General features: G+C 38.5%; 1 long non-coding RNA gene across 1 annotated transcript in view; it reads right to left on the minus strand.

Annotated features, from left to right (window-relative positions):
- LOC138845185 (uncharacterized) overlaps nucleotides 1-8,904 on the minus strand; it is a 60,749-nt gene extending 51,845 nt beyond the window's left edge. The window contains exons 1-2 of the long non-coding RNA XR_011382015.1: nucleotides 7,489-8,904; nucleotides 5,981-6,053 (exon numbers count right to left, since the gene is read on the minus strand). This is a non-coding gene — a long non-coding RNA (uncharacterized lncRNA). The remainder of the gene's footprint in view (nucleotides 1-5,980; nucleotides 6,054-7,488) is intronic.
- Between the last annotated feature and the right edge of the window lie 539 nt (nucleotides 8,905-9,443).

A 9,443-nucleotide genomic window follows, 5' to 3' on the forward strand; every position in this document is an offset into this window, starting at 1 on the left:
TGTTAATGCACCTGGGAAAGCAGAGAGGCTTGCTGTTTTGGGCCCTGTGTGCCCGTGGGAGACAGGGAAGAAGCTCCTGGCTCCTGGCTTCAGATCAGCACAGCTCCAGCTGTTATGGCCATTTGGGAAGTGAACCTGTCGCTCCCCCTCTTCATGGAGGAACGACACAGGACCCTGCGCTGTTCTTTTGTCTGCTCGGCCCTCCCCGGGTTTGCTGCTGGTTCTTCCCGGGTTGGCTACCGACCCTTCCACCTCCGTGGAAGGGCGGTTCCCCCTAGCCACTTTCCCCACTTCCGCGGGGGAGCGGCACACCGCCGGCCGGCTCTCTCGGGGGCTGCACAGGTGTTCCTTCAGATAGATGTTCCCGGTGCATGTTGTCTCTCTCCTCCTTTATAGTCCTCTTCCACCAATCCCAACTCTGCTACCCACACGCCGAGTACGCTGCTCTACTCCAATCAGGAGCAGGTCCTGCTGTTTATTGGTTGAACTGGAGGCAGCTGTGTAGAAGCTGTTACCTCCTCTCCCAGCGCCATATTGTGGGAGAGCAGATGCATAGAATAAGTCTTAATTCCAGTAACTTAGTCTAGTCCGAGCTGCTCCCCACAGAACCAGCAGATGAAAGAATCTTTCTCTCTCCAACTCTGCCTTTCAAATAAATAAATATATGCATATCTTATTTTTTTTAAAAAAATCTTTATTCTCTCTAATTTGGAAACCCCTGGTCTTGTTTCGTTAATCTACTGAAGGTAATTAAAGTGATGCTTTGCCAGTTTTGGCATATGCTTGAGACATGAAAGCCTCTGCTTTTACTCTCTTTAGAACTTAAGTCACTAAAATTTTTAGAGCCTGATTCATCCATTTCACTTTGATGAACCGTCAGTCCCTCTCTGTGTTCTTGTTAGTGTACACAGCGGGTTAGTCCACTTGGGATGTCACTGGATAATCAGTCTCAAGCAGGAGTTGCTCGAAGGAAAAGTTTTACTTACTTGTCACAAGTAAAAGAGACAGTGCTAGGCTATAGTTTCCTAAAGAAACTGCCTCCTTGACAAGCAGTTTGCTAGGACTTTTATAGCAAGGGTTGGGGAATGTCCAGGATGTGTAAAAGAGGACATGGGAGGGAGATTTCTGCTTAAGCAACACATATCTTCACACATTGTACATTTAAAATTCTAACTAAAATTGGTTTACTGCAACTTTCATTGTTCTCTGTTGGTCTGGCCCCCTCTGAGTACAATCTCAAGATAAGCTCTCCTAGAACATGCTCTGAAAAACAAGCTCTGATGAGTAAATCGGTTTAGACTTTCTGCTCCTGTTGCTATTGTCACCCTCACCTAAATCCCATAAACTTGGTTACATTCTTAAAACAAACGGCATTATACTTGGCCACAGGTTTATTCAAAGTGAATGTTTTTATTAGTTAGTTATAAGGCCAATCATTCCAAAAGGAAAACTTTTAAATGCCTATGGGAACATTCATGGATTACAAATCCTTGACACCTGTGTGGAGACCCCCAGGCTAGAAACTTATGTTTTTGTCCTGCCACTGTAAGCTGAGAAGTCAACATGAAAGAATTCATGGCTAGAAGAGATTACCATGCGACTGATTGAAAAGCTTAGCATTTGTTAAGCTTCATCACAATGCCACTGGCCCCTCATCATCTTTCAAAGTTAAGGAAAATTTAAATGTTGTTTTTTTTAATTCATAAAATATTCAAAGTTAAAATTTTTAGGGATTTCTTGAAAGGGAGAAGGAAGGAGAGTGAGGCGGGGAGGGAGACAAGGAGGGAGGAATGGAATATCATTATGTTCTTAGAAATATATCTACAAATCACATTGAATTTGTTAAAAATTAATTAAAATTAAAATAATTTTTTTAAAAATTCAACTTATATTCTACAGATTTCTGAATTGTTGGGCTTTTGCAAGAATAAATAAACATTACTTCAGTAATTCTTTAAAAATATGATAAGCAGGGAAGTTAAATTGTGAGTAAAACATTCATATTAATATATCTTCATTCTTTCTGGAACAGTCATACTGGAAGTTAGAAAATTATGAAATGCCATAATAGGAGCAGAGAGGCCCATTATATATGTCAACAAAGGGCTAATATTGTCAGGCTTCATCTTAATGTAATGACAATTGATTTATAAATGCACTGTAAATGCATCATGTCCTTTCCTATAGCATTGCATTAATTCTCACATCAAACATCACTCTTGGACTCTGAATAATGCAAAGTGCTAGTGTCTATTTGTGTTGTAAACTACTCTCACCACATAATGGGTTCAAAAAGTCAAAACTCAGGGACCAGCATTGTAGAATAGCAATTAACAAACATCTTTGGATGCTTGCATCCCACACTGGAATGCCTGGGTTCAAGTTCCCATTGTACTTCTAATCCATTTTCTATTAATGAACATCCTACAAAGCAGAGGGTGATGGCTCAAGTAGTTGGTTGAGTCCATGCCATCCACATGGGAAACCTAGACTGAGTTTTAGGCTCCTGGCTTTGGCCTGGCCCAGTCCAGTCTGCTGTGAGCATTTGGAAGGTGAACTAGTAGGTGGATGATTCTCTCTCTCTCTCTCTCTCTGCATCTTGAACACATAAAAATAAAAATGAGTGTTGATTTTTAAAATGAAAGCTAAAACTCAATGTTGTTCCTTAAATCATTCCTCTGCTGGCATGACTCTATGCTTGAAATTGCTAAGCTATTTTTGGATTTGTTATAATGCCTATGGGAGACCTCTTTTAAATACAAGTAGTTGTTTTCTTAGAGAAGTAATCAAGTAACTTATTGTAATCAAACATTTTACCTGATTAAACCCTTATCACACAAGACTCAATCCAAAGTATTCTTGCCAAATAATGGTCATTCCTGATCGGACATAACTTTTCCTATTTCTTTCCTGGGTTGCTAGTAATAAAAACGATCATAATTGTCTATAAATTTGTTGAGCAACCATAATGAATTGGGCCCAGTAGGTAGTACTCGTCATACAATATTTCTAATACTGATACAATATTACAAAATAGTGCTTTTCCCATTTCATAGATGAGAAAACAGATCTGATGAAGCCAGGTGATTTGTCCACGTTCACATAGCTCCTAAGAAACAGTCAAGATTCCAAGCACAGCTGTCTAAAACCAAAGCCCACACTTCCTCTACATTGTGTTTACAATACTTGAGGCCAAGAGAATGCTGTACTTATGAAAAAACTATATAGAAGTAGCTTATCTGAGAAGAAAAATCCTTTTTTTTCTGCCATATTCTTGCCATTTAGAGCCATGGCAGGAAGGTGGTCTTGTCAGTCACTTGTTCCCCTATCCAGTTCATCTGCTACCTCTTCTCCTGTCTTGGTCCTAAGTCAAGTCTCTGGTCTGTTCCTTCCCTGTACCCCTAAATTGTTCTAGTCTAACTATAGCTCTCAAAAGCTTTACTAACTCAGAAGATAGTAACAATATCCTGCTGATTTCAAACAAAACATTTTTAAAAGAAAGATAATTGAACTTCAAGGTCTAACAAAAAGATAATAACCTCTTGAACTCACATTATGGATACTCCTCCTTTTACAGAGAACTTTCAACCAAGAATTAATTGGTGTTCTGAGATAACAGTGAATGTCTTTTAACTTGTGGAAGCAAGAGTATCTTAGGTAAAGGAATTCTAAACTTTGACAGCAAAGGGGGTTGACTCATTTAGAGGGAGCATAGGAGACAGCAAAAGTGAAGTAAGAACAAAGGCTGGAAATTTCTGGAAATTTTCCCATCCATTAGCCACGTCATTCATGGCATTTGTTTTGATAAGATGTTTCCCTAGCCATATAATTTGCTCTTCTAAAATGTGACTTCCATCAATTATGATAATGTGGTATATGACGTAAGAGAAAGCTGAAAGCTGAGTGACCTATTATACAAGAGTTGACAGGCCATGCACTGGGGAAAGACCAAGCTCAGGACTTGTGAGTTTGCTGCCAATCAGCCCTCTGCCACCTAAGGAAGTGACGCCAGATGACCAAATGACGTATTCGTGGCTCTTTGCCAACTTTTATACAAAAGTGTGGCTAGTTTCATCTATTATTTTATTTGAAACTCTTTTAACAGTTAAATTACATAGCATTTCTCTATTATTTGAACACTTGCATTCAGTTCTTCCAAGTGGCCATGATTTACATGAAAACATGGTCTCTCAGAGACACAACTTAGAAACTGACTCAAGATACATGAGATCCTTCTTGGGTTCCCAGAGATGAAAGACGTACAAGCGTGATCCAAATGAAACGAAATTCCATACACAGATGTGACCACATGCAACATTCTAGAAGCTAGTTCTCAAGTCAGTAAGAAAAAAAAGACAGAATTCAGTCCGCAAAACTCTTGACAGAAATACGTGCCTGTAATACAAACCTGGGCCAGCCTACTTTTAGGAAACTTCTCCTCACAAAATGTTACATGGCCTGAACAAAGAAATAAATAAAATAATAATCCAGACTGACCATTACTACTGAAACTTCATCATCTCCAATGAGGAATACTTAGACAAAATTTAAAAGAAAAAAAATTAGTGTTTTAAAATAACCACAAAACTACCTAAAACCTACAAGTGAACTTGAATTTCACATTTTTCATTTGGGCTTGCTTGGAAGAGCCCAATCAAAGATCCTGAGGAGATGATATAGTAAAAAGACAAACTTGATTTTTACTTTAAAATTTCTCTGTTTAATTTATATTAAAAAAAAAAAAAAGAATTTCCCACAGAACTAGTGACTGGCTCATCTGCATGTTGACATTATTTGATATTCATAGCCTAGTACCTAGAGCTAAAGTGAATACTCAGGGTTCTACAGAAATCCTAATGTGTCAAAGATAGTGCTCATCAAATTTTCATGAGTTTACCCATATCTCACAGCTTCCATCTCAGGTACATTGGGGTCATAGCACTAATATTCTAGCCAAAAGGCTCTAGCTGGAAATGACATGCGTCACTTTTAGATGCCAGTGTACCTCTATCATCTCTCACTTCCTATGCCAGGAAATCCAGGAAGCCTTATGTTCCAGATTCCACAGCCACGTTATTGAATAGGAAATAAGAGGGGGAATGTATTGCTTTCGGCATTAATCTTGAATTTGCCAAGTTTCAACAGACCATAAATAAGTGACCAGACAATTAATCAGCAACTGAACGAACATAGAGGCAGAAAACAATCAAAGCAGTTCAAGCATCATTGTCTCCATAGGAACCACCTATTGAACTTCTTTGTATATTCCTTGGCCTGGGATGCATGGTGTGAGAGGCAGCAAAGAAAAAGATACAGCTTAAGCTCTTACAATTCTCAGGTGTAGTTCCTAATAAGGTTCTAGAACTTGCTTCTCCTAACGAGGATGTTACTAATGCACTGGAACTAGGTTGCTTAAAAAATTACATAATTACATGTTTAGGATGATGATCACATGAACCAAGGTAATAAGAAATGAGGATTTAATTGACATCATGAATTTCAAATCCTATTAAAGCAAGAACCTTCATAAATTTGGTTTATAGTAACTTTCTCCACCATATCCCTGATGAAGTACTTAGAGCAATTAAGAAAAATCAAAGAAAAGAATGCTAATTAATGCTAATTAAAACCATAAGCTGGAACTATGGGTGATAGATTAATGGATATCTTAGCCAATGGATATACTCAGATCTATCCTAAAAGAACAGAGAAGCTTCTTTTCAGTCACCTTTTTTCATTAATGCGGAAACTGAGGTACATGGAAGTTGTCTGGAGAGGAAATATGGAAGACAGACTCAACTGAAACCCTGTGGGTCACTGAGTTTATTTGTGGGCCTCAATCTTCCTACTCTTTTCTTTGTATATTTCCATAGGCACTTGTAGATGTCACTCCCAGTTCTGGGAAGATAAAAATGGTACTTGGTATTTTTAGTTCTTTGTTTGCTTTGCATCTTTTGCTTCCATGGTATCTACATGTTACCTTTGAGTTCTTGGGAAACCAGGATCATGGCCTTATTCTCTTTTGACTCTTCTGTGGACCCCTCTTCCAGTGTCTGTATTTGAAAGGAAAAGAGAGAGAGTAGGAGAAAGAAAGAGAGAATGAATTTACTCAATGGATCTTCCCTCTCTAAGACCAAACAGAATCCTATTAACAAAGTGTGACATAGGAGCCAGCGCCATGGCTCAATAGGCTAATCCTCTGCGTGCGGTGCTAGCACACCGGGTTCTAGTCCCGGTCGGGGCGCCGGATTCTGTCCTGGTTGCCCCTCTTCCACACCAGCTCTCTGCTGTGGCCCAGGAGTGCAGTGGAGGATGGCCCAAGTGCTTGGGCCCTGCACCCCATGGGAGACCAGGATAAGTACCTGGCTCCTGCCTTCGGATCAGCGCAGTGCGCCAGCCGTGGCAGCCATTGGAGGGTGAACCAACGGCAAAGGAAGACCTTTCTCTCTGTCTCTCTCCCTCACTGTCCACTCTGCCTGTCAAACAAACAAACAAAAAAAAAAAAAAAAAAACAAAGTGTGACATAGGAACCTGACAAGGGTATGAACTGATAGGTTTGTATTAGGCCAACTCCATCCTACTGGAAACTTCCTTTACTTAGAATAACTTTTCTCAAAATACCAGTTGATTCATTCAGTTAGCATAACAAGCATTTCATTTTACTTGCTTGCTCTTTGAGTATCTCATGGCAGAAAAATAAAATTAGTTAAATAATGTTATATTCAAAAAATAGGATAAAAACAAGAATATTGAGGACTTGCTAAACCATGGGTCAAGCACAGCTTTATTTACATCATGACTTTACTAATTTAATTAACTGACCAAAATTTATGGAGTATAAATACAGAGGTGACATTTGTCAAAACATGGCCACTTGATGAAAGTCATGATGATGTGAGGCTGTTGATAAAATATTATTCATTTTTTATGTCTGCCTCCGAGAAAATTCAATTCTTTAATCTTTTTCATGAAGCTCTATAGTACTACAAATCTCACATTGAATATAAAGGCATTTCTCCATTTGCTTTACTCTATTCCAGAAGGAATGAATGTGCCCCAAAGTATATAGCCAGCTTTTTTAGCTTTTCTTGTTGTATCTTTTCTTCATATAATCAGAAAATAACTTAATTTCATCCATTGTTCTAAAGTGAATTACATTTACATAGGTTGGAAAGAATGTGGAACTGAGCATTGAAGTACCTGCATTCTGAACTTGGTTTGTGCCTTAACTAGCTAGCTGTGTCACTTGAGGAAGACACTTACTGTCTCTATAGTCCACCATCTCATCTATAAAATGACAAGTACATTTCTACCTTGTCTGCTTTGACTGACAAAAGCTAGTTGTTAGGATTCATGTTATTGATCATCCATTTAAGAATATTTTTCATCTTTCTAACACATGCATCTTTCCATCATTCATCAAATAATCAATGATCAGGGTATGTGAAACACTGCTAATCACTAAGGACACAGTAAGTAAATCATTACCTTTTGTCTTCTACAGGACCATAAACGGATGCAGGAGCAGCCATGTAAACAAGTAACTAATGCAATATTGTTATTTCTATAATAGAGATGAAGCTCCAAGAACTGTAAGAGAACAAACAAGCCAGTTATGATGGTCAGAAAAGGCTTTAGAGACAATCGGAACCTGATTAAGTCCTTGAAAAAGTAAATAGTTCATGGTTTCGCACAATATCTCTTACTCTTTTTACCTGCCATTAATTTAATGGATATTTGGTCCTCTTTCATAATACATTTAAAAACAGTGCTCCAGTCAACTTGAACATGGCATTAAAGAAAATTTCCTTCTGACTACACAGTTGCCAAAATAAACACATGTTATCTCTTTTAGACTGAGAATGGATCCAAAAGATTAAAAGAAATGAAATATGCAACTGTCCAAAAGATATAAATAGTAGCCATGCAAAGATGCAATCAACTTCCATTCAAACAGCCTGTAGGCCCCATCTCCAATAAACAAGCTACTTTTAGTCTACACACCTGAACTTGTCTGATCTCAGAAGATAAGCATGGTTGGGCCTCGTTAGTACTTGGATTGGAGAAACTCTACTTTTAGATCCACTTTCTTCTCTTGTACAGTTATTACTTTTGCTGCTTTCATCATGTAAGCATGCACCTTAACATTAGTTTCATTTAGCCTAATTTTGAACTTTATATCAATGTATTCTAACTGGCTTTTTTTACTTACAGCTGTATTTTAGAAATCATACACATTGTAAATGTAAATTATAGTTAATTGTTTCTATTGCTGTATAATGTTCCATTCAATTAAATAAATATACCACATTTTTAAATTCACTATAGCTAATGTACATTTGAATTGTTTTTACTATTTGGCTATTACACAAAATGCTGCTATGAAAAATTTTGGACATATCTTCTGGTACATCTAAGCCTGCATCTCTGTAGGTGAATTAGTGAGTCATACTCTATGAGTACCTTCATTCCTGCTAGATAATGTCTTAACTCTTTTCTGGAGTGGTTGTACCAATCTACATTCTAACCAGTATTAAATAAAAGTTGCTTTGTGGGGGCAGATGTGGCACAACAGTTAAGATGCTGCTTAGCATGCCCACATCCTGTATCAGAGTGCCTGAGTCCAAAGTCTGGCCTCACTTCTGATTGCAGTTTCCTGCCAATGCATGCCCTGAGAGGTAGTAGGTGATGGCTCAAGAACTTGGATCCTTATCACCCATGTGTAAGACCCAGATTGAGTTCTAGGCCTAGTCCCAATTATTATGGGCATTTGAGAAGTGAAATAGTGTATAAAAGCTGTCTCAAACACACTCTCACTCTGCTTTTAAATAAATTTTTAAAAAAGAAAGTGCGGCTGGCACCGCTGCTCAATAGGCTAATCCTCCGCCTGCGGTGCCAGCAACCCGGGTTCTAGTCCCGGTCAGGGCGCCGGATTCTGTCCTGGTCGCTCCTCTTCCTGTCCAGCTCTCTGCTGTGGCCCAGGAGTGCAGTGGAGGATGGCCCAAGTCCTTGGGCCCTGCACCCACATAGGAGACCAGGAGAAGCACCTGGCTTCTGGCTTTGGATCAGCACAGTGTGCCGGCCGCGGTGGCCATTGGAGAGTGAACCAATGGCAAAGGAAGACCTTTCTCTCTGTCTCTCTCACTGTCCACTCTGCCTGTTAAAAAAAAAAAAAAAAAAAAAAAAAAAAAAAAAAAAAAAAAAGTGCTGCAAAACCAACTCTTTAATATACAATACAGAAAAATGTATAGGAATGAAACAGACATCTTCTGATTTGATTGTTGTTTTTCACTCTTGCTTATACTCCTGTGGAATCGTGGTCTTTATACATTTTACTTGTAGAGTATTACAGTTAGTTGTGCATTAAGCCTGTGATTATAGAGTGGATTGAAATTGTTTTTGTGAAAATTTAAAAAATTAAAAAAAAAAAAGAAAGGCAGGAA

The sequence above is a fragment of the Oryctolagus cuniculus genome, chromosome 14 (genome assembly GCF_964237555.1).
Source record: "Oryctolagus cuniculus chromosome 14, mOryCun1.1, whole genome shotgun sequence".
Lineage (NCBI taxonomy): Eukaryota > Metazoa > Chordata > Mammalia > Lagomorpha > Leporidae > Oryctolagus > Oryctolagus cuniculus.